Genomic DNA, 24340 nt, shown 5'->3' with positions numbered 1-24340 from the left:
GTTGGAGAAAACTCTTGAGAGTCACTTGAATTGCTAGGAGATCCAACCAGTCCATCCTAAAGGAAATCAGTCCTGAATATTCATTGGAAGGACTGTTGAAGCCAAAAGTTCAATATTTTGCCCACCTGATGCGAAGAACTGACTCATTGGAAAAGACCCTGATGCGGGGAAAGATTGAAGGCAGAAGAAGAAGGGGATGACAAAGAATCAGATGGTTGGATGGCATCACCGATTCAATGGATATGAATTTGAGTAAACTCCTGGAGTTGGCCTGTTGCGCTGCAGTCCATGTGGTGACAGAGTCAGACGTGACTGAGGGACTGAAGTGAACTGATCCAAATAAGGATGTATTTTTCAAAGTAGTGAAAAGTGAAAGTGTTAGTTGTTCAGTTTTGTCCAACTCTTTGTTACCCCTTGGAGTGTAGCCCCCCAGGCTTCTCTGTCCATTGAATTCTCTAGGCAAGAACATTGGATTGGGCAGCCGTTCCTTTCTCCAGGGCATCTTCCCATCCTAGGGATGTACCTTGATCTCCTGCATTGCAGGCTGATTCTTTACCATCTGAGCCACCAGAGAAGCCCAGCAGGTGAAATAAAAAGACAAATAGTTCTATGGGAAGATCAAGTGTATTTTTCCTGTATTGTTTTTGTTTTGTGTGTCTGTGTTTTCCTACATGGTATGTTTTATCAAATCTATTAAAATTCTACCCTAAAGTGGGATAGCAGCAAGGAGGGAAATTATTGCTTTATGGTAATATAAAATGCATGCTTTTTCTAAGTTTTATTGTGCTGTAGAATACACTTACCACTAGCTATATCTGACCATTGAACACTAAACATCTAGATACAAGTTGAGATGTGATATTAATTTAAAAATAGTACACTGGATTTCAAAGATCTTTATTTTAAAAAAATGGTTAAAAATAGCTCAAATGATTTTCTGTTGATTCCATAATATTTTAGTAAATAAAACATTTTATTAAAATGTTTTGCCTATTTTTATTTACTTCCTTAAGTGTGGCTTCCTGAAAAATTAAAATTATATATGTGGTACATACACATATACACATACATATATGTATCAGATCAGATCAGTCACTCAGTCGTGTCCAACTCTTTGTGACCCCATGAATCGCAGCACGCCAGGCCTCCCTGTCCATCACAAACTTTCGGAGTTCACTGAGACTCATGTCCATCAAGTCAGTGATGCCATCCAGCCATCTCATCCTCTGTTGTCCCCTTCTCCTCCTGCCCCCAATCCCTCCCAGCATCAGAGTCTTTTCCAATGAGTCAACTCTTCGCATTGGGTGGCCAAAGTACTGGAGTTTCAGCTTTAGCATCATTCCTTCCAAAGAAATCCCAGGGCTGATCTTCAGAATGGATGGGTTGGATCTCCTTGCAGTCCAAGGGACTCTCAAGAGTCTTCTCCAACACCACAGTTCAAAAGCATCAATTCTTCGGTGCTCAGCCTTCTTCACAGTCCAACTCTCACATCCATACATGACCACAGGACCCCTCGTCCAAGGTAAGGAGCAATGGCTGCGCTTTGCTGGAGCAGACGTGAAGAGATACTCCACGCCCAAGGTAAGAGAAACCTGAGTAAGACGGTAGGTGTTGCAAGAGAGCATCAGAGGGCAAACACACTGAAATATGTATGTATACATACATACATATCATTTAGGCTTCCCTGGTGTTTAAGACGATACAGAACCTGCTTTCATATAGGAGACTGAGCTCAATCCCTGGGTCAGGAAGATCCCCAGGAGAAGGAAATGGCTACTGATGCCACTGTTTTTGCCTGGAGAATTCCATGAACAGAGGAGTCTGGTGGTTCTACAGTCCATGGGGTCGCAAAAAATCGGAAAAAATTGAACTACTAAGCACTATATATATATATATATACCAACTACAAAACAACTATATATTTAAAATCTGTAAGATGTATAAATAAAGTATGTTTCTAATGCATAACATTGATGCTGCAGGTCACATGCAGTTATGTGAATAGCATATTTAAATTATTATCAGAAATGGCCCACGGATGTGTTTTGTTAGCCTAAAACAACAAAACAGCCAAATATTTTTACTAGCAAAATGGATTTATTTGGGAGGATCAGAGAACTGCAGTTCATCCTCTGCTACCATTGGTGAAGCACAGCATGTCTGGTAGAGCAAAGTAGAGGAAACTCTTTCATAGAGAAGGGGAAGTTGGGAGGGACTGTTATAAACAAAATGTCCATTGGAGGAAACAGAATTCAAGGTATGGGGCTTTTTATTGGCTGAATTATGACAGTCTCTCATTGGTTAAGCTGTTACTAAGCAAAGAGAAAATCTATTTTTCTTCTAGATTGGCAACAATTCTAAACATATGCACAACATGAATAGCAAGCTAATTTGTTTACCTAAGAAATTTTTATTTGAAGGTAAAGGAGTAAGGGTAGTCATAATATTCATAAAATTAAGTGAGACTTTTTTTTCCTTTAAATTGTGAAGCTTGTTATAAAGCAATAGTAAATTAAGAGAGTGTGGTATTGGGGAAAAGAGGAATTAGACTACTCAGCTGTATATTCCACATTTAGAGGGAACTTTGTAAATGGGAGAGGTGTCACTGCACAGAAGAAGGAGAAAAAGCTAATTTATGATGAAAGTGAAAGACGAGAGTGAAAAAGTTGGCTTAAAGCTCAACATTCGGAAAACTAAGATCATGGCATCTGATCCCATCACTTCATGGCAAATAGATGAGGAAACAGTGGCTGACTTTATTTTTCTGGGATCCAAAATCACTGCAGATGGTGAGTGCAGCCATGACATTAAAGGCTGTCAAGGAGTAATCCATGCTTACTCCTTGGAAGGAAAGTTATGACAAACCTAGATAGAATATTAAAAAGCAGAGATATTAATTTGCCAACAAAGGTCTGCCTGGTCAAGACTATGGTTTTTCCAGTGGTCATGTATGGATGTGAGAGTCGGACTATAAAGAAAGCTGACCACCGAAGAATTGATACTTTTGAACTGTGATGTTGGAGAAGACTCTTGAGAGCCCCTTGGACTTCAAGGAGATCCAACCAGTCCATCCTAAAGGAGGTCAGTCTTGGGTGTTCATTGGAGGGACTGATGTTGAAGCTGAAACACCAATACTTTGCCCACCTGATGCGAAGAGCTGACTCATTTGAAAAGACCTTGATGCTGGGAAAGATTGAGGGCAGGAGGAGAAGGGGACAACAGAGGATGAGATGGTTGGATGGCATCACTGGCTCGATGGAAGAGGGTTTGGGTGGACTCTGGGAGTTGGTGATGGACAGGGAGGCTTGGCGTGCTACGGTTCATGGGATCACAAAGAGTTGGACACGACTGAGTGACTGAACTGAACTGAAAATGGTGTAATGGTGTAGAAAAATATTCTTTTTCCACAGGGAAAAGTGAAAGTCGATGTCTGTATAATAACAAGCTGGTATCAATTCCATATAAATAAGGGGCTTTAGTATAAAAGAAAAAAACTTTAAAGCAATGTTAGCTATTAGTAGTGTCTATGAAACTGAAGTAGGAAAATGTTTCAAGCAAAGATACATATATACTTATTCCTGTAACACATATAATAGTAAACTTTAAAGTAAAATATTGATAAATTTGACTACTTTAAAATTAACTTCCATTTATTAAAAGAAGCCATAAAGTAAATTAAATGACATAAATTGAAAGTGCATATTTTCAATCCATCAAACTAACAAAAGGTTAATATAATATTGGCATGGAAATCAGCTAGAGATTGCAGGAAAGAAGAAAGAATCAACCTCAAAAGAACCAGATGGAACTTTGTATGAGGATGGAAATGTTCCATATGTTCATTTTTTGTATTGGGTATGTGAAAAATATACATTTTCTAATAGAATTGTATAAATTTAAAAAGCTGTCTATATAAATAAAACTGACATTAAAGAAAACTGAAGAGAATTCTGTGACCTTCCAGCAGTTAAGACTTAATGTTTCCACTGCAGGAAGGCACAGGTTCAATTCCTGGTCAGGGAACTAAGATTTCCCATGGGCCAGCCAAACTAAACTAAACTAACTAACTAAATTCATGTTGATATATGGTAAAACCAATACAATATTGATTGTATGATATATGGTAAAACCAATACAAAAAAAACAATATTGTAAAGTTAAAAAAAATTAAGCAATCTAAAACAACAAAAAAAATAAAATGTATGAAGTAAATAAATGCATAAAACAACTAAAATACAATATTCAGGAGGTATGTGTATGTAATCAAATCATAAATACAAAAGAATTATAAGCCTATATTTATCATGATAGTAACTGATGTGAGGAATGAAAGGAAGATGGGGCTCAGAGAAAACAGTGATTTTAAAGTTATGTTTGAGCTCCATTTCTTAAGGCTGTTTTTTATGAAATTGTATTATTATTACTACTACTACTACTACTATTAAAATTGTATTATATGTATGAACTACATATCACCCATAATGATATGAACTGTAATATATATATATATATATATATATATGCAATAATTAGGATGGAGTTAAACATAAAAATTGAGCACTTTTTAAAAACTACACAACTATTTATTTATTATCCAATTAGTGAAGAGATGAAGCAAAGTTGTTCAAAAATTTGACCTAAAATAGATATAGCAGTACACATCTATGAGAATGACTTAAAGGATGAATACCAGGTATTAGCAAGGGTAATAAAGGAACTCTTTTTTTTATTCCATTATCGTATAAAACACAGAGAATGAAATCTACCCTATTCATAAATTCCAAGTGTACAGTATTGTTGCACAATGTTGTATAGCATTCTCTAGAATTTTTCCATCTTGCATGACTGAAACTCTGTGCCCATTGCAAGGCAACTCCCAGTTTCTCTTCTCCACAGGCGTTGGCAACCATCATTCTACTTTCTACTTACATGAAATTTGACTACTTTTCATATCTTATATAAGTGGAATCATGTAATATTTGTACTCTGTGATCAGCTTATTTCAATTAGCATGTAGCCTCAAGATTTATGCATTTTGTTGTATGTAACAGGATCGTCCTTTTAAAGGGTGAATAATATTCTGTTGTGTGTACATGCCACGTTTTCTTTATTCAGTTCAGTTGAGTCACTCAGTCATGTCTGACTCTTTGCGACCCCATGAACCGCAGCACGCCAGAACTCCTTATCCGTCAGCAACTGCGGGAGTCCACCCAAACCCATGTCCATCGAGTCGGTGATGCCATCCAACCATCTCATCCTCTGTCGTCCCCTTCTCTCCTGCTCTTAATCTTTCTCAGCATCAGGGTCTTTTCAAATGAGTCAGCTCTTCGCATCAGGTGGCCAAAGTATTGGAGTTTCAGCTTCAACATCAGTCTTTCCAATGAACACCCAGGACTGATCTCCTGTAAATGGGTGCACACAAAAGTTTTTTTCACCTCTTGGCTATTGTGAATAATGCTGAAATGAACATGGGAGTGCCAATAGCTCTGAAATTCTGTTTTCAATTCTTCTGGATAAATAGTCCAAAGTGGGATTTCTAGATCACATGGTAGTTCTATTTTTAATTTTTTTGAGTAATCCCAATACAGTTTTCCATAGCAGCTATACCATTTTACATTTCTACAAACAATACACAACAAGGGTTGTTTTCAGACACTCCTTTTAACATTATATTTTAAATAATGAACATTCTAAGAGGTATGTGATGATACATAATTTCATTTTTTTTAAAATTGTTTTTCTTTAATGGTTAGTGATATTAAACATACTTATTGGCCATTTGTATGTCTTTTTGAATAAATGCCTATTCAGTATTTGCCCATTTAAAAAAATTAGGTTATTCGCTTTTTTTTAATTGAGTGGTATGAGTTCCTCGTTTATTTTGGAAAGTAATCCCTTACCAGATATATGGTTTGCAAATATCTTTTCCCATAAATAGGTTGTCTTTTTAAATGTATTTTTATTTATTTGACTGTGCTGCGTCTTCATTGTTGCACAGGCTTTTCTCTAGTGTGATGTCTTCAGCTTTGTTCTTCTCGATTATTTTGGTTATTCTGGGCCTTTGGTGGTTGGTTCCATTTGAATTTTAGGATTTTTTTTTTTTTTTTTCTATTTCTGCAAAAAAAAAAAAAAAAATCCCATTGGGATTTTGATGAGGATAGCATTGAATCTATAGATGACTTTAGTAGTATGGACATTTTAACAATATTAAGTCTTCTCATCCATGAACACAAATGTCTTTCCATTTATTTTTGTCTTCTAGTTTATTTCAGCACTGTTTGGTAATTTTCATTGTATGTGTCTTGCTTTCTTGGTTAAGTTTATCCCTAAGTTTATTCCTATAAACAAGGAAGAGGGCCTTCACTAAGAAACATACTGTGCTGGAACCCTGAATCCAGACTTTCAGTCTCCAAAACTGTAAGAAGTAAATGTTCATTTATACCACTCAGCCTGTATTTTTGTTGTTGATGTTATAGCACCTTGAACTGGCTAAACAAAGGGTACTTGTTTTATTTGTTCATGTTTTTTTTTTAAATACTATCTAAAAATATGATATAACTGAACAATTACAGAAGGTGAGATGTAATAAGGTTTCACTGCTAATTTATGCAACTAAAGTAACAGGATATCAAACTGTCTAAAAATGAAAGATTGAATAAAGGAAATTAAAACAGACTATAATATCTGTAAATTCATTGTAGTCAAATTTCTTAACTTTAGAAGATCTTTTCTATTCTATTCTATTCTATTCTAATACCCCTAATTGTAATGTAACCATTTATATGAAATGGAACAAATTTCTCTATTTCTCTATTTCAGTTAAATGTTACCTTTATCTATAAAATTAAATTATTTTTAATATATTTAATAGCACTTCTATTCATAAAAGTTATTTTTTAAATTTTATTATTAAAAAGTCTATTTTTCTATCTGTGTATGAGAATGAAGAGAATCTTAGCTTATTTATTTTTATTTACTGAACTTTTTCACATTCTTAAAAATATGCATATATACACACATATGAACATACATATATATGTACATATTTATTTAAATTAGCTATGAAAATAATAATTTGTGCAAGGGCATTGGGTAGACTTATTTTAAAATAGTCTGTATCTTTAATTCTGTAGTTTTAGGTGGTTATCTGCATAATTCTATAATAACATCAGATTATAAAAGAGAATACACATAATCACCAGTACTTAACACATAAATACTGTTTAGTGATGCAATATGACATTCTTTTATACAGAACATCTTTTCACCTAGGTTCTTAATACTGTTTATGAAATCAAATATATTACTTTGTAAGCTCTCACACAAGGTGTAAGAATCTTTACATATTTACTTTCTTCTTGAGTTTTCTCTATTCATTTTATTTGTGATGAATTTCAAGATTTACTTTAAGACTCTGCTCAGATAAAATCTTCTTTCAAGCTTTTCCAAACTTCGTTGTTGAATTAATCATTTCTCCTTTCTATTTCCAAAAAGCTTTATACTTAACTTCTTTGACTGTAATGAAATATGTGCGGTGTCTAGCCAATAGCAGGTCTTAATAATGACAATCATCTTTTGTGTTCTCTACTATGGTACTTTCCCAATACTAAATTGTTAAAAGATCTTCACTGCACTACTGTGACTTCTTAATGTCAGTCTTTTTATTTCCAGTGTTCAACTTAACGCCTACAACATAGCTGATTATTCAATAAATGTTTGCTCAAAAAAATGTTTGCAAAAAATAATGTGTTTAGAGCGACAAAAGAAGAAATGTTCAGAAAAATGAATCATCTGTGTTAAATGATTCCCCATTTGGGGAAGAAATCTGATGCAGAAAAAAATTACATTAAAGATGAGCCTTTTATAAGTATGTGAATAACAAGTATGGGGAAGAAAACTTTTACAAAAATAAAGACTATGAAATTCACAGTTTTTAACAGCATTAAGTAATATAATCTGAGTGCTGTTTTAGTCAACTCAGCTCAATTCTGTAAAACTTAATTGATCTCCATTGCTGCTGCTACTGCTAAGTCGCTTCAGTCGTGTCTGACTCTGTGCAACCCCATAGATGGCAGCCCACCAGGCTCCCCCGTCCCTGGGATTCTCCAAGCAAGAACACTGGAGTGGGTTGCCATTTGCTTCTCCAATGCATGAAAGTGAAAAGTGAAAGTGAAGTCGCTCAGTCGTGTCCTACTCTTAGCGACCCCATGGACTGCAGCCCACCAGGCTCCTCCTTCCATGGGATTTTTCCAGGCAAGAGTACTGGAGTGGGGTGCCATTGCCTTCTCCAATTGATCTCCATACACACACACACACACACACACACACACACACACACACACATCACACTGTGTTGGTGGTGTGATATTTTCAAAGTTGAACAAAATGTGTCTTAAAATTTCTACTACTACTTAGGGAAAAACATAAATGTAGAAAACAATAAAGAAAAACAAAGTACATTATTTCTGTTTTCTATTTATTGGAACACAAGTTTATCTGTGAATTCAAAGAAAATCAGGCATAGACATTTCCCTTAAGTGACATTTTGTATATCTTATGACAGTTTTTTAAGGGAAGTGGGATTAGAAAGATTACATTATTTATTCCCACTTCCCAGGTAATAAATAAATAAATAAATTGAATAGCTTCTACCTTAGATAGTTCTATCAAGAATGAGAAGGATTCTTACATGGGGATTCATCAGAATGTGCAGGCTCTACAGCCATCTGATTACAGTAGCTGAAGCAATCCCTCTAATGCTACTACTTTCAGATTCTTTTTTATGCCTAGAAGTCTTCCCAGTACATTATATGAATTAATCTGTTCAAAGGCTACTCACTTAACCCTCTCCCACTTAGATATCTTCAGTGCCTTACTATGTAGATATTTTATTTATGAACAGAAAGTAGATACATGTTTAGCTATATCTTGAATGATATATCAAAGTTATTAAAGATGAAGTAACCATATGTCTTAACTTGCCCAGAAAGATTCTGATATATGCTGTCAAGCTGATGTAAATATTAATAGCACCACTTTTTATTTTCCAAAGTGTCTCAGTTTGGACAATAAATTATATGGTCACTATCCTTACAGACCTACTAGTATTTCAGCACTTCTGAAACACTTCTTAAGCAGTGAGAAAGGCTTCATATATCATGACTTGACTAATTCAGAGTCATTCTTTCTGGTCTAATTCCAAAGATTCCTACTCATATATTTTTGCACCTTGTTACAAAATTAGTAAATCTGAATTAAAATCTGATCATGCCACTCTTCTGCTGATAAAGTGTAAAAGACTCCACAAAATCTACAGGATGAAAGTTAAAACTCTTCTCTGCATGGAAGATATAAATAATCTGATAACATCAAAATGTTTCCTTCTCCTTTCTTAATACTTACCCGTACTTACTGAACTCTAGACCTATTAAGTTTCTTGTGATTTGTCAAGTATGCCTCTTTCTGATGCTGCTGTGATTTTGCTCTTGCTGATCCCTATATCTGAAATTGATTTCAGTTCTTATTTGTCTACATTCTTTCTCATTTTCATTTTTCTCATTCTCATCAACCTAGCTATAAGATTGTCTTTTTTGTCGAGAGTCAAGTACCCCCTCCTCCTTAGACATAGTGGCATTAGGTACATATTTCTAAGTTTAGTACTTATAATGGGCTCTTCCCTGATAGCTCAGTTGGTAAAAAAATCCACCTGCAATGCAGGACACCCCGGTTTGATTCCCGAGTCAGGAAGATCTGCTGGAGAAGGGATAGGCTACCCACTCCACTATTCTTGGGCTTCCCTGTGGCTCAGCTGGTAAAGAATCTGCCTGCAATACCAGAGACCTGGGTTTGAGCCCTGGATGGGGAAGATCCGCTGGAGAAAGGAAAGCTACCCACTCCAGTATTCTGGCCTGGAGAATTCCATAAACTGTATGGTCCATAGGGTCGCAATTAGTCAGACACAAATGAGCGACTTTCACTCACTCACTCAGTACTTATAATATCCTTGAATTTAAAACTTAGCACTTCTGTTTTTCATTCACAATGGGAACATTGAAGGACTATATATTATTGTTAATGTTTTACTTTGCCAGAAATCACTGATATCTTTGACATACCAAATACTTAATAAACAGTTCCAAAGAGTGAATAATTCTCTTTTTCTATTCCACTGATGGAGTTTACCATCTGCTCTTCAGGTGGCCTGCATTTCCAAGCAGCAGGACTCCCAAGATGATGAAAGCCAGGGGTCTCTGTTGGCTTCAGACCTTCCATCAGAAGGAGTTGGGTTTCCTAGCAGCGCTAGTTCCAGGCAGTAGATGTTCCCTGTGCTATATTTCCAGACTTGCATCGCCTGGCAGGAATTTAGTTCTGACTCTTTGTTCACTCCACGTTACTGAGGGAATCATTAGTATATTTTCCCCTGCTGACTAACATGCTTAGATTCAGTGGGTTGCCTCGTCTGATTTGAGGTGGTGAGACAAATATGTCTACAATGACCAAAAGATAATTATTGAAAGTTAAGAAATAAGTGAATGATATTACACAGTTGTATTGAATTGTTTCCTTTAATATGAACTGAAATATTAATAGAAATAGTTTATATACAGAAATAACAGAAATTTTCTTGTAAAATTTCATGAAAAGATGATTTATTGATTTTGGAGTTGGAAAAACATATAAAAAACCAACTAATTGCTTAGGTTTTTGATACTTCTGGGTCTTGTTGGAGGATAAAAAAACTTTTGAAATTCTTCAGTTTTTCTCTTCTCTGTTAATTTTTCTAAGTGAACTTGCAGTACCAGCTCTAACTGTATTTTACACACTCCAATTTTAAATTAAAAAAAATTCTTCAAAAGTCACAAAGCAGTCAGATCTCATATATTGGAAGGTATGTTTTGAGCTATGTTGGAGTATATATAGTATATATGGAATTCCTAGCTTCTTAGTCATCCAAGATAAAAACCAAAATCAAACATCCTTCTCTCTTGGTTAAAAAATATTTTTATCTGTAATAGAAAACTTACAACTAGAACGTACTTGGTAAACCTGTAAACATTCAGACAGGGAAGCTAAGTGTTATCAGAGTAAAATTGGCAGAAGGCTGCCGAGCTACGTATAGCATTAGCGCACTGTCTCATCTCTGTAACACTGAACTACTGGCATACCCAAAGAGATAAGAAAACATTTTCACAACTGTCAGAGTCCATGGCCATATAAATAGGGAAATAATTAAAAACCACTTTGCAAACTGCCAATAAGAAGGCACTTAGGAATTTTTAGTTTCTTCCTTAATCAACCCCCTTTTCAGACAATTATTTTCTTGATGGATGTCAAAGCAAATAGTTAAGGGCTGGATAATGGTCATGTTGTAATGATTAACTTTCAGTTTATATATTTTGATACTTAAATAAACAAGTTATTAAGAAGCACTAAGTATATTTAAAATTTTTGTAACCACATGATTGTAGTTTATTTCATAAGACTTATGATTTTCTTCAAGGAATTTATACCTATCCAAAAATATCATCAATCTTATTTTCTCAGTAGACAAGGAACTTGAGTAAAAATAAACAATCTGAAAAAATATGAAGTAGGGAACACAGAGGAGACAGAAAATTTATTGATATCCTCAAACTGCCTCAAGGCTGGCTTTAGCTATCACTTGTAAGTTTGAGTGCCACACTTTGCTTTTGAGAAACTAACAGCAGATTCTGAAAGTGCTAAAAATAAGAGATTACATTTAATCTACAAGAATTGGTGCTAATACTGCAGGCCTGATTCTTCCATTGTTCTTCAAATCATAGGCTTGGTATCTACCGTAGAATCTGGGAATTATTGTTTAATTATTGATAGGGCCTACATGGGACTCATTGTTAAAATGGCTCATTATGTTAACCTCGCAAACAAAGGATAAAATTACAGTGACCCTTGAGACTTTCCAAATTGCCCAAACTTCTGTTTTCCTGCCGGTGCCTACCTTCTCAAGGCTACAAGACCAGCAGATTTCAGACCTCCTGCTACGTGACTGCAGGACTCAAGCTACAGGCTAAAAATTCACGATCCCTTCATTTAATTTTTCATTGGCAGAATATAAGAAAGACAGTCAGAAAGGGAGGTCGCCGGTTCTTTTCAAGGGCTAGTCACCCTCCCGTTTTCCCTCTAATAAATTTCCTTTTCTCACCTGACTTCCCGGCTCACTGTTTCTCCACACTTGCCTTAAAATTATATTCTCTAGCCTTGACATAACACTGACATTAGTGTAACTAACTTGTTTTTCTTCTGTTGACCAACCCCAGCAAAATGTCCTTGAGCTAATGTAAAACAGAGTGTATGATTATATGCTCACATCTATAATAATGAGTCTGGTGTTTATCAAGTTAACTTGATTTTTCTAAAACTTTATGGAAATTTCCAAACTTTCTCTTTCTTAAACTAATTAGGTAGCATGATACATTATTGCAGGTTATTATGAGTATGTGGAATTAGTATGTTCTATTCCTCTGTGATTTAAATTCCTAATATTATGGAACAGTATCTGAATTTACACTGATGTATAATAAATCCTTTGCACATGAAAATCTTTCATGTTTGACAAGTTATTCTTGTTGCCAGAATTATTATTGAAGTGGTAGGAAAAATGTGAATCAAACTTTTTGAAACCTTTTCTAGGCAGACATTTATTATATATACTTTGGAACTACACTGTATAAGTTTCATAAATGCAACTTTTATAAGTCATACAAAAGTTATAACACACTTTTTTCTACGAGAAATTTACCAGTTTCAAACAGGGATTGGATGATAAACAATTATCTTTGATTGTTGTGCATGAGTCTTCTGGACATATTTCAACTTTTAAAAGAGAAATATAGTTTTATGTATTTGCATAGTGTTTCAACTTATTTTTCAAAGTAATCAGGCTATATAATATGTAAGTTAACTATAGAGAGATATGTTTGAACATCTTATTCATCTCTGGGATTGTAATATATAGCATATATTTTGCAAATGTACATGCTCAACAATAATTTGTTAAATTTGTGATGGCTTGAAGGAACATGATTTTTAATTTGTATATAGTAGAGAAGCACAACAATTAAATAGTTTGATAACATTTTTGTGAGAATTTTATAAGGGTGGAATTTTAGGGGGAAATCAGTGGGAGAAGACATCAAAGAAGCTCTTGAAATGATGTAAATGCTAGATGAAGAGAATCTAGATTAGATATGTTGTCCAGAAATATGAATATGGATATGAATTCCCAAAATATGGCAAGGGATTGTCAAGCAATTGGATAGAAAAGCCAAAAAGAAGTCTATTAAATGTAAGTTAAATATAACAAAAGATTGGCAATTAGTATTCCTTTTCTACTCTATGGTAAATCTGAAGAGTATGGAGTTTTTCTTGCCTGGAAAATTCCATGGACAGAGGAGCCTGGCTGGCTACAATCCATGGGGTTGCAAAGATTCAGACATGACTGAATGACTGAACATGCATGAGCACATGTACAAGGAAATTTTCTCCATCACCCAAAGCATAAACTGTTTGAGTGCAAGGACTTTGTTTTCCCATATCTATTATCATGCATGTCTTATAATAGTTTCTCACTTATTTTTCAATAAATATATGAATATATATATAAAAAAAAACTATAGAATGTCTCAGGGACAAGAATAGAACTCAGAACAATTATGTTTTAATGTTTGAGAAAATCCTTGAAAAAGCAGCAAAGTACCACTTATATAGGCACAAGGCTTCTATGCCAACAGTGTTAAAAATAGCTTTGTTTATGTACTTCAAAATGTTCAGCAATCAGTATCCAGTGATGGTGGAGCCATTCTTCCTCATTCCTGCTTGGCACATGTCTTATATCTGTGGAGTTATGAAAGAAAAATCAACATTCCATTTTAATTAGCAGCTGAATGTAGTTGTTTTAAGGAAACTCAGAATGTTGCACTGTTCCTGCATTTTGAAAATTGCCCATACCTGAATGAGAACAATAAGTAGACATGAAAGGTGCTTATACAATCCTCAGCTGATTAATCGACTTAGAGTTTGAGACAGCTGTGCAGGCAAACCGTTTTGCATCTGAATATAGCATTTTATGAGACTACATATTTTTGGTAAATAAACCTGAAGAAATGATACACCTGTGCTCTGAGAATGTTGTCAAGATTCTTAGACAGCAGTTCATTTTGATTAAAATGTATCATTCCAAACTTGAGACAGATTGTTGCCTTGGCATTGTCCCACGTGTTTGGGAAGCATAAAATGCTCAAATGAAGTGTTCACCAAGTCTTGAAAATGATAATGACAGAAAAGAAGCATCACAAAATTTGGGGAGAAAGATAGGAAGATATTTTGTTGAAAAAAAAATTCAGTACACAGAGTGAAAGTGCAATTTTTGTAGTATTGTGAGGTTGTTAAATTAACATTTGTTCAGTAGAGCCTCAAAGTCTCTGCAGTTCAACAAAAGACCACAAGGAATTGAAACATAAGTTTATTACAGGTTCTTGGAGGGGGTATACACAGCACAGTCTGAAGGGTCACAAGTAGAGAGAGTGCTGCAGGACCTGTGCATTTTATTAAGGTCTGTGAGTAGAGTGCTTTGGGGTTCCTAGGCTAAGGCTGGATTGGTCAGTACAAACCAAAGAGCAGGTTTTGCTAAGCTACCATGAGACATGCAAGAGGAAGACCCTGGGAAATGGAGGAGACTGCTTATCACAAGGACTACTGTGTGAGTCCTATTAGGGACTTCCATTACTTGTGACTGTGGGCTGTTATCTGGAGAATGTGCTTGAGGTGGAGACTAGTGTCACTTCAAGGCCCCTGCAAGGCCTCTTGGCCACACTAAGTGGGTGTACTGAGGCAAGAACATTATGAAATAATTTAGGTAAACTCTCATAAGTAGGCTTAAGCAAGTACATTGAAGGCGGGCAAAGTGATGTGGATCTAGAAAGTATGCCTGGGTTCAGGAGTTAACTAGGTTCAGACACCTCCAGTGCATTTCTTTCCCTTGTGACCTCGACCAAGTTCATTTATCTTTTCTCTAAACTTTTCCTTTTTATCACTAGTACCATAAATATACTCACTGTGAAGATTTTATATTAAATAAAACAATGTGTTAAGTCTCTGGCTTACTGTGGTCCAAGTATGTCTAACATAATCTCTTAAGCCCCTTAAAAGCATAGAGATTTTTTTAGCTAGTTATAGAAAGGGAACCCAGATTCAAAATGTGAGAGGGATTTATGTGAAGGAGGCTCTCCATCGGTGGCTTTGATCAGGAGGATTCTGTAAAGTAAGGACCTAGAAGCTGAGAACAGTCCCTGATTAAGAGAAAATAGAGACTTTAATGCTAAAATACCAAATAATTGAATTCTGCCAATAATAGAAATAAGCATGGAAGTAAATTCTTGCATAGAGCATAGCCTTGTTGACACCTTGATTTCAGTTTGATAGAGGCAGAGAAACTAGTCAAGTCTGCCTGTACATCTGACCTGCCATGCTATGAGATAATAGGGCTTCCCTGGTGGCTCAGAGGTTAAAGCATCTGCCTCCAATGCTGGAGACCTGGGTTCAATCCCAGGAGAAGGAAATGGCAACCCACTCCAGTATTCTTGCTTGGGGAATCCCATGGATGGAGGAGCTTGGTGGGCTACATACAGTCCATGGGTTGCAAAGAGTCAGACATGACTGAGCAGCGACTTCACTTTACTTTATGAGATAATAAATAGGTATTGTTTTAAACATCTACCTGTGGTAATTTGTCATGAATCAAGAGAAAACTAACATACCTTTTATAAGTTTCTATTACTGTTAAATTCCCATCTTGTCTGTATTTATCTTTAGATAATCATTTTCTTCTAAACTTTGAAGATGTTTCATTTTGTGTTTTGCTTTTTGGCAGAAATGGGTTTATTTGCCTTCTGTTTTAAGAGGTTGAGTTTGGAATTTTTTTGTGTGTGTGATAAGTGTATGATTTTATTGACATGATTTTTGACTGGTAGTCATATAGGCTCAAACACATCCTAGGGGCAAAAAATAAAATCTACATTTTCTTACTCTCCCCCCCAACATCTTATCATTTTGATGTCCTCTTTTACATTTTCATGTTCATCCTTTTGCTGTCCATTGTGGTTATCGTCACTTACACAGAAGTTTTTTTTTTTTTTTTAATCTGTGTACAGGATTATTGAAATGATTTACTTTCCAATTATAATTTTCTCTTTCCTGTAGATTCTTCTATTTAGAGAAGATCTTTCAATATTTCCTTTACAATAGGATAGGCTTAGTGCTGCTGCTTTGTTTTAGTTTTTGCTTGTCTGAGAAATTCTTTCCCTCTCCTTCTATTCTAAATGATAATCTTGCTGGGTAGAGTGTCCTAGGTTGCAGATATTTCAATTTTATGACTTTGAATATATCTTTATACTGCCATCTGACCTGCAACATTTCTGTAAGGAAATAAGCAGATAGACTTCTGGGGATTCTTTTGTGCTTAACTCTTTGTTTTTCTTTTGCTACCTTTAGAATCTTCTGTTTGTCTTTAAGTTTGCCATTTTTATTATAACATGTCTATTTGTGTTTATCTTGTTTGAAACCCACTGTGCTTTGTTGTGAATCCATGCAGGCAATGTCCTGCCCTCTGTGAGTGTGAGCACAGGGAAAAAACGCTACAGTATGCGTCCTGTCTCTCCCCTTGTGCATCCCCATGAAAATGGCAACTAGGCTCTAAGGCTGTCCAGTCTTCCTCTGCATACATCCTCAGTTGCAGCCACACTTAAGCTTGGGAATTTCTCTGTCACAACATAATAAATAGCTGTACTGTCTCTAAGTGCTGACTTTTTAAAAGAAGGGGAGTTTTCAAATTGAACTTAGTTTCATGGTCATTTCCAAGGTTTTGCTTATTGTTCATTATCCAGGCAAAATAAATGAAGGATCAGATGAGTAGCGATTGGTATGCATCTAAAAATCTATGCTATTATATTTACTTTTGGTATGTGAGGGCATCATGTGGTTTTTTGTTTTTGTTTTTTTGCATCTCTATGATAATTTTATAAAAACTATTTTCTTAAATATTGTTTCAATAATTTTTGTATTGTTTCCACATGGAGAGTTTTTTAAGATACCCAGTTTTCTGAGCAGATATATAAGTAGAAAATGTCTTGAATATGATTTAATTTGTAAGGTATGTGATGCAGGAGCAATGAAGACAGTAAACGTAATGAATAGCAATCACATTTGCATTTTTAAGTTATTCTTTCAGTAGTGTGGGGAGTAAATTGAAAGATGTAGCACACTAAGGTGAGAATGAAAGTCTCAGCTAGAAAAACAGGATTATAGACAGAAAACAAAGGAAGATACAGGAGAATCTTGAGTGCTAAACTCAACAAGAATTTGTAAATTGTTGGACTTAAAGAGAAAAGGAGGTAGTTAGATTTTAAATAATTTCTTACTTGTATTAGAAGTTTGATAGATTTTCTTCTAATCAACACAAAAAAAGATTCAGAAAGAGGTAGACTGAGGGATAGTAGTGGCACAGAAGTAACTATTTTAGTAGGAATGTTTTGAGATCAGTTGCATGGAGACATAACAGTTTAACTAGACATTGGCATTGCTGATTTAAAACTCAAAAGAGATTATAGCCAGAGATATATGTATTAAAAAAAGAAAACTATTAACAAAAGAAAAACTTCGCTTTATTACTGGGTAATATTAAACAGGCAGAGTTTATAGCAAACAGAGAAGAGGAAAAGTGTGGGTCAGATCAGTTAATTGTTATATTGCAGAACAGGGATTAGACTTGGGGAAAATGACAACTTTCAATAATATGCTCATTTCATTTCTGCCTACCAGTTTCTCTTTTCTAAATGCCATTGATAATGGAGAAAAGCCAAATTCCCTACATTGTTATGTCACTTATTGTTGTTCAGTCAACTCAGTCGTGTATGACTCTTTGTGACTTAAGGGACTGCAGCATGCCAGGCTTCCCTGTTTTTCACCATCTCCCAGAGCTTGCTCAAACTCATGTTCATTGAGTCGGTGATGCCATCCAATCATCTCATCCTCTGTCATCCCCTTCTCTTCCTGCCTTCAATCTTTCCCAGGATCAGGGTCTTTTCTAATGAGTCAGCTCTTTGCATCAGGTGGCCGAAGTATTGGAGCTTCAGCTTCAGCATCAGTCCTTTCAATGAATATTCAGGGTCGATTTCCTTTAGGATTGACTGGTTGGATCTCCTTGTATTCCAAGGGACTCTCAAGAGTCTTCTCCAACACCACATATAAAAGCATCGCTTCTTAGGTGCTCAGCTTTCTTTATGATCCAAATCTCACATCCATGCATAACTACTGGAAAAAAAACCATAGATTGGACTATAATGGCCTTTGTTGGCAAAGTAACATCTCTGTTTTTTAACATGCTGTCTCAGTTTTTCATAGTTTTTCTTCCAAAGAGCAAGTGTATTTTAATTTCATGGTTGCAGTCACTGTCCTCAGTGATTGCAGAGCCAAGGAAAATAAAGCCTGTCACTCTTTCCATTGTTTCCTTTTCTATTTGCCATGAAGTGATGGGGCTGGATGCCATGATCTGTGTTTCTGAATGTTAAGTTTTAATCCAGCTTTTTCAGTCTCCTCTTTCACCTTCATCAAGAAGCTCTTTAGTTTCTCTTCCCTTTCTTCTCTAAAGCAGTGTCATCTATGTATCTGAGGTTATTGATATTTCTCCCAGAAATCTTGATTCGAACTTGTGCTTCATCCAGCCTGGCATTTTTCATGTGTACTCTGCATGTAAGTTAAATAAGCAGGGTGACAATATACAGCCTTGATGTACTCCTTTCCCAGTTTAGAACCAGTCCAATGGCCCATGTCCAATATAAACTCTTCCTTGTTGACCTACACATAGGTTTCCCAGGAAGCAGGAGAGATGGTCAGATATTCCCATCTCTTTAAGAATTTTCTACAGTTTGTGGTGGTCCATAACTGTCCAAGGCTTTAGCATAGTCAATGAAGCATAAGTAGATGATTTTTCTGGAATTATCTTGCTTTTCCTATGATCCAATGGATATTGGCAATTTGATCTCTCATTCTTCTGCATTTTTTAAATCCACCTTGAACATCTGAAGTTCTTGGTTCATGTACTCTTGAAGCCTTGCTTGGAGAATCTTGAGCATTACTTTTCTAGCATGTAAAAAGATCGCAGTTGTGCATTAGCTTGAACATTCTTTGGAATGGCCCTACTTTGTGATTGGAATGAAAACTGACCTTTTACAGTCCTGTGGCCACTGCTGAGTTTTCCAAATTTTTCTGCATACTGAGTGTACCACTTTTACAGTGTCATCTTTTGGATTTTAAATAGCTCAGCTGCAATTCCATCACCTCCATTAGCTTTATTTGTAGTGATGCTTCCTAAGGCCCACTTGACTTCATACTCCAGGATGTCTGGCTCGAGGTGAGGGATCACACCATTTTGATTATTTGGGTCATTAAGATCTTTTTTTCTATAGTTCTTCTGTGTTTTCTTGGCAGCTCATCTTTATATCTTCTGAACCTATTAGGTCCATACATTTTCTGTCCTTTATTGTACCCATCTTTGCATGATATGTTCCCTTGGTATCTCTAATTTTTTGAAAAGAGCTTTAGTCTTTCCCATTCTATTGTTTTCCTCTATTTCTTTGCATTGATCACTTAAGAAGTCTTTCTTATCCCTCCTTGCTATTCTTTGGAACTCTGCATTCAGATGGCTATATCTCTCCTTTTCTCCTTTGCCTTTAGCTTCTATTTTTTTCTCAGCAATTTGTAAGACCTCCTAAGACAGCCAGTTTTCCCTCCAGAGTTCTTCAGGCACTCTATCAGGTCTAATCCCTTGAATTTGTCACTTTCAATATATAATCATCAGGGGTTTGATTTGGGTTATACCAGACCACTTGACCGGCCTCTTGTGAAACCTCTATGCAAGTCAGGAAGCAACATTTAGAACTGGACATGGAACAACAGACTGGTTCCAAATAGGAAAAGGAAATGTCAGGCTGTATATTGTCATCCTGCTTATTTAACTTATATACAGAGTACATCATAAGAAATGCTGGGCTGGAGGAAGCACAAGCTGGAATCAAGATTGCCAGGAGAAATATCAATAACCTCAGATATGCAGATGATACCACCCTTATGGCAGAAAGTGAAGAGGAACTAAAAAGCCTCTTGATGAAGGTGAAAGAGGAGAGTGAAAAAGTTGGCTTAAAACTCAACATTCAGAAAACGAAGATCATGGCATCTGGTCCCATCACTTCATGGCAAATAGATGGGGCAACAGTGGAAACAGTGTCAGGCTTTATTTTTGGGGGCTCTAAAATCACTGCAGATGGTGACTACAGCCATGAAATTAAAAGATGCTTACTCCTTGGAAGGAAAGTTATGACCAACCTAGACATCATATTAAAAAGCAGAGACATTACCGTGCCAACAAAGGTCCGTCTAGTCAAGGCTATGGCTTTTCCAGTGGCATGTATGGATGTGAGAGTTGGACTGTGAAGAAAGCTGAGCACCAAAGAATTGATGCTTTTGAACTGTGGTGTTGGAGAAGACTCTTGAGAGTCCCTTGGACTGCAAGGAGATCCAACCAGTCCATTCTAAAGCAGATCAGTCCTGGGTGTTCTTTGGAAGGACGGATGCTAAAGCTGAAACTCCAATACTTTGGCCACCTCATGCGAAGAGTTGATTCATTGGAAAAGACTCTCATGCTGGGAGGGATTGGGGGCAGGAGGAGAAGGGGGTGACAGAGGATGAGATGGCTGGATGGCATCACCGACTCGATGGACATGAGTTTGAGTGAACTCCAGGAGTTGGTGATGGACAGGGAGGCCTGGTGTGCTGCAATTCATGGAGTCACAAAGAGTCAGACAGGAGTGAGTGAATGAACTTAACTGAACTGAACTGATACCTGAATGGCCTTAGTAGTTTTTCCTACTTTCTTTAATTTAAGCCTGATATTTGCAATAAGGAGTTCATGATCTGTGCCACACTCAGCTCCCAGTCTTGTTTTTTCTGACTATATAGAGCTTCTCCATCCTTGGCTACAAAGAATATAATCAACTCATTTCAGTATTGACTGGTGATGTTCAAGTGTAGGGTCGTGTCTTGTATCATTCAAAGAGGGTGTTTGCTATGATCAGTGTATTCTCTTAGCAAAACTGTTAGCCTTTGCCCTGCTTCATTTTGTACTCCAAGGCCAAACTTGTCTGTTTCTCCAGGTATCTCTTGACTTCCTACTTTTGCATTCCAGTCCCCTATGATGAAAAGGACATCTTTTTTTTGGTGTTAGTTCTAGAAGGTCTTGTAGGTCTTTATAGAACTGTTCAATTTCAGCTTCTTCAGCATTACTGGTTGGGGCATAGACTTGGATTACTGTGATGTTGAATAGTTTGCCTTGGAAATGTACAGAGATTGTTCTGTCATTTTTGAGACTCCACTCAAGTACTGTGTTTTTTTAATTGAATAAAAACACATTCCACAATTTAATTTAAAATATTACTGTATTCCCTGGGAAAAACTTAAGGTTGTCAGTTTTAAAATTTGCAACCTGGTCTCCCTTAAGAACATTTTACACCTAAATAATCTTTGGAAATATATTCTACCTGATTACTCAGATGGTCAGTTCTTTTTCTCACACTGAAATAAAATTGTACATTCCTGTGGACAGTTATATTTGATTTCATTTATATATATGTGTGTGTGTATATATATATGTATATATATATATATATATATATATATATATATATAAACACCAAATATAGGATGTTTTTCATAGAAACACTTTGATTCCATACTTGTTATAAGTTCTGCAACACAGAATTGCAGATTTTGCACAAGAAGCAGAATAATTCACCCAAGTGCTAAAAATACATTGAAGGCATATTCCCCATCCATAATTCATTAGAAATAGTATTCAGAAAATATTGAAGCTATGAAATGAGGTACATATTATAATGTTATGTTAAAACTGTAGGTGACCTAATTCAGATAGCAATATCAAGGATTTCTCTTATAACATATGTTTTGTTTTCTTTTATGGTACACCTTATTTGCAATATTGCTTGGAGGATACTTTAGAATAAAAGTGTAAAAGCTTCCTTCTGCTCTGGTCTCCAAATCTTCTTTGTATGCACCCTTTGTGAAACCTTAACTATTCACATATTTTCACAAAATCTTCCTCTGCTTATCATGTTCCAACTGAAGATATTTTATACTGATGAATGAAACCTTCTTTCATGAGTAACAATGGTCAACTCACCGTAAACAGTTAGGTGAAGAAATACCTATATGTATCATTGTAAACTAAGAACAGTTGAATTTACAAATGTCTTTTACAATACAAATCTTTTATCACTACATACTTTTTTGGTCTTCAATATGATTTGGTGGTATATTTCTGATTTGCTCTGCAGTTGGTTAGAATTAATTTCTGTTTATTAACTACAATGAGTTTAATCAAGAAGGAGATCCTTGAGAGAAAGATGAGAGTACAAGTTTCATGTTTGATTCCAAGTACACTGTTAGAGATATGTGCAAGTAAAACAACCCAGGAAAGTAGTCAATAAAGGGTGATTATCAAATCAGTTACCACTGGGGACAAAAACTCAATTCAGCTTCGAAATTCTGGGAAACAGTAAAGAACATGTCCTAAAGTTAGCAGAAATAGAGAACATGTGGAGATCTGTCTATATCAGACAACTCTCCTTCTGTCATATGTTGAGACATGCTTTCAAAAGAAATTTCAAATTCCTGCACTTCTAGGTTGCCTTGCTCTGGTTTAGTGTGCTCCTTTAACACTTGGTTGGAGAGTCTCAGGTTTTCTAATAATCCCCATGATTATGTAAGGGTGAATGATGAGACGATCTGGGCAAGATACTCGCAGTATTTCCTGTATGTGCATGATTGCAAGTACATCTGTGCCTCTTTTTTATTAAACAGTCACTCATTTTGAAATTTTATAAATCAAGAATAAAAATCAATACTATCAGTAATTGCTGTAACAAGCAAAAGAATACATCAAAACTATACCTTAATAAATAGACATAAATTTTAAGAAGAAGAGGATGACAGAGGAGAGATGGTTGGACGACCTCATCGACTTAATGGATATGAGTTTGAGCAAACTCTGGGAGATAGTGAAGGACAGGGAAGCCTGGTGTGTTCCAGTCTATGGGGTTGCAAAGAGTCAGACATAACTGAGTGACTGAACAACAATCCTTCACTACTCACTACTGGAGTAGGGATAGGCTACCCACTCCAGCATTCTTGGGTTTTCCTTGTGGCTCAGATGGTAAAGTATCTGCTTGCAATGTGGGAGATCTGGTTTAAATCCCTGGGTTGGGAAGATCCCCTGGAGAAAGGAAAGGCTACCCACTCCAGTGTTCTGGCCTGGAGAATTGTATAGTCCATGGGGTCCCAAGGAGTTGGATGTGACTGATTGACTTTCACTTTTTTCACATTCACCATAGCCAGTGACCAGTTTTCTTACTTCTTCCAAAGTCAGTTATTGGTCACTATATACCTAGTCAGTTCATACACAAACAGCAAATAATATAGTAATAAACCCATGTGATTTTTTTTTATTTTAATAAAAGTGGCTAGTTAAAAGAAGGATTGGCCAACAAAGATGAAAGTGCAGCAAGAAACTAAGTGTGATAAAGCCGAAATTGAAGTTGGAATTGAACATAAATGAAGTTCATCAATGAAACAGATGACCATGAGAACATTGGCCCTACCATAGTTTGAGAGGCTCTAGATACAAGGATAGAGGAACTTAAAAAAGGAAATAAATGAGAAAGTGCTTGTGTGAAAAAAGAGAAGACATCACAGAGGAAGGGATGCCAATAGAAAATTTCACAGTAAAATAATTCTTGGAGATATTTCTTGACATTCAAAGTGGAAAGAATAAAATGTTGGAAGCTAATCAAAAGTTAGGAAGACTGTAATAATTCACTAAGACATAGAAAAGATGTTCACGTTTATCACAAGTTATACAATGAAAAGGAGGCAAGCACTCCTCAAACTATTCTTAATAAGTTTTTACAAAGAAATAGAATTTTAATTATAAATGTTTCTAATATTTGAAATTACAATGTATAAGATAAAATATTAGGGCTTTCCTGGTAAGTACTGGTGCCTCAGCAGTAAAGAATCTGCCTGACAATGCCAGAGATGTGGGTTCAATCCCTGGATTGGGAGAAGGAAGTGTCAAACCACTCCAGTATTCTTGCCTGGAAAATCCCATGGACAGAGGAGTCTGGCGAGCTATAGTCCATAAGGTCATAAAATAATCATATATGACTTAGTCACTAAT

The sequence above is a fragment of the Bos indicus genome, chromosome 8 (genome assembly GCF_029378745.1).
Source record: "Bos indicus isolate NIAB-ARS_2022 breed Sahiwal x Tharparkar chromosome 8, NIAB-ARS_B.indTharparkar_mat_pri_1.0, whole genome shotgun sequence".
NCBI classification, from domain to species: Eukaryota; Metazoa; Chordata; class Mammalia; order Artiodactyla; family Bovidae; genus Bos; species Bos indicus.
The sequence above is the reverse complement of the archived record's forward strand: the minus strand, read 5'-3'. Positions refer to the sequence as shown.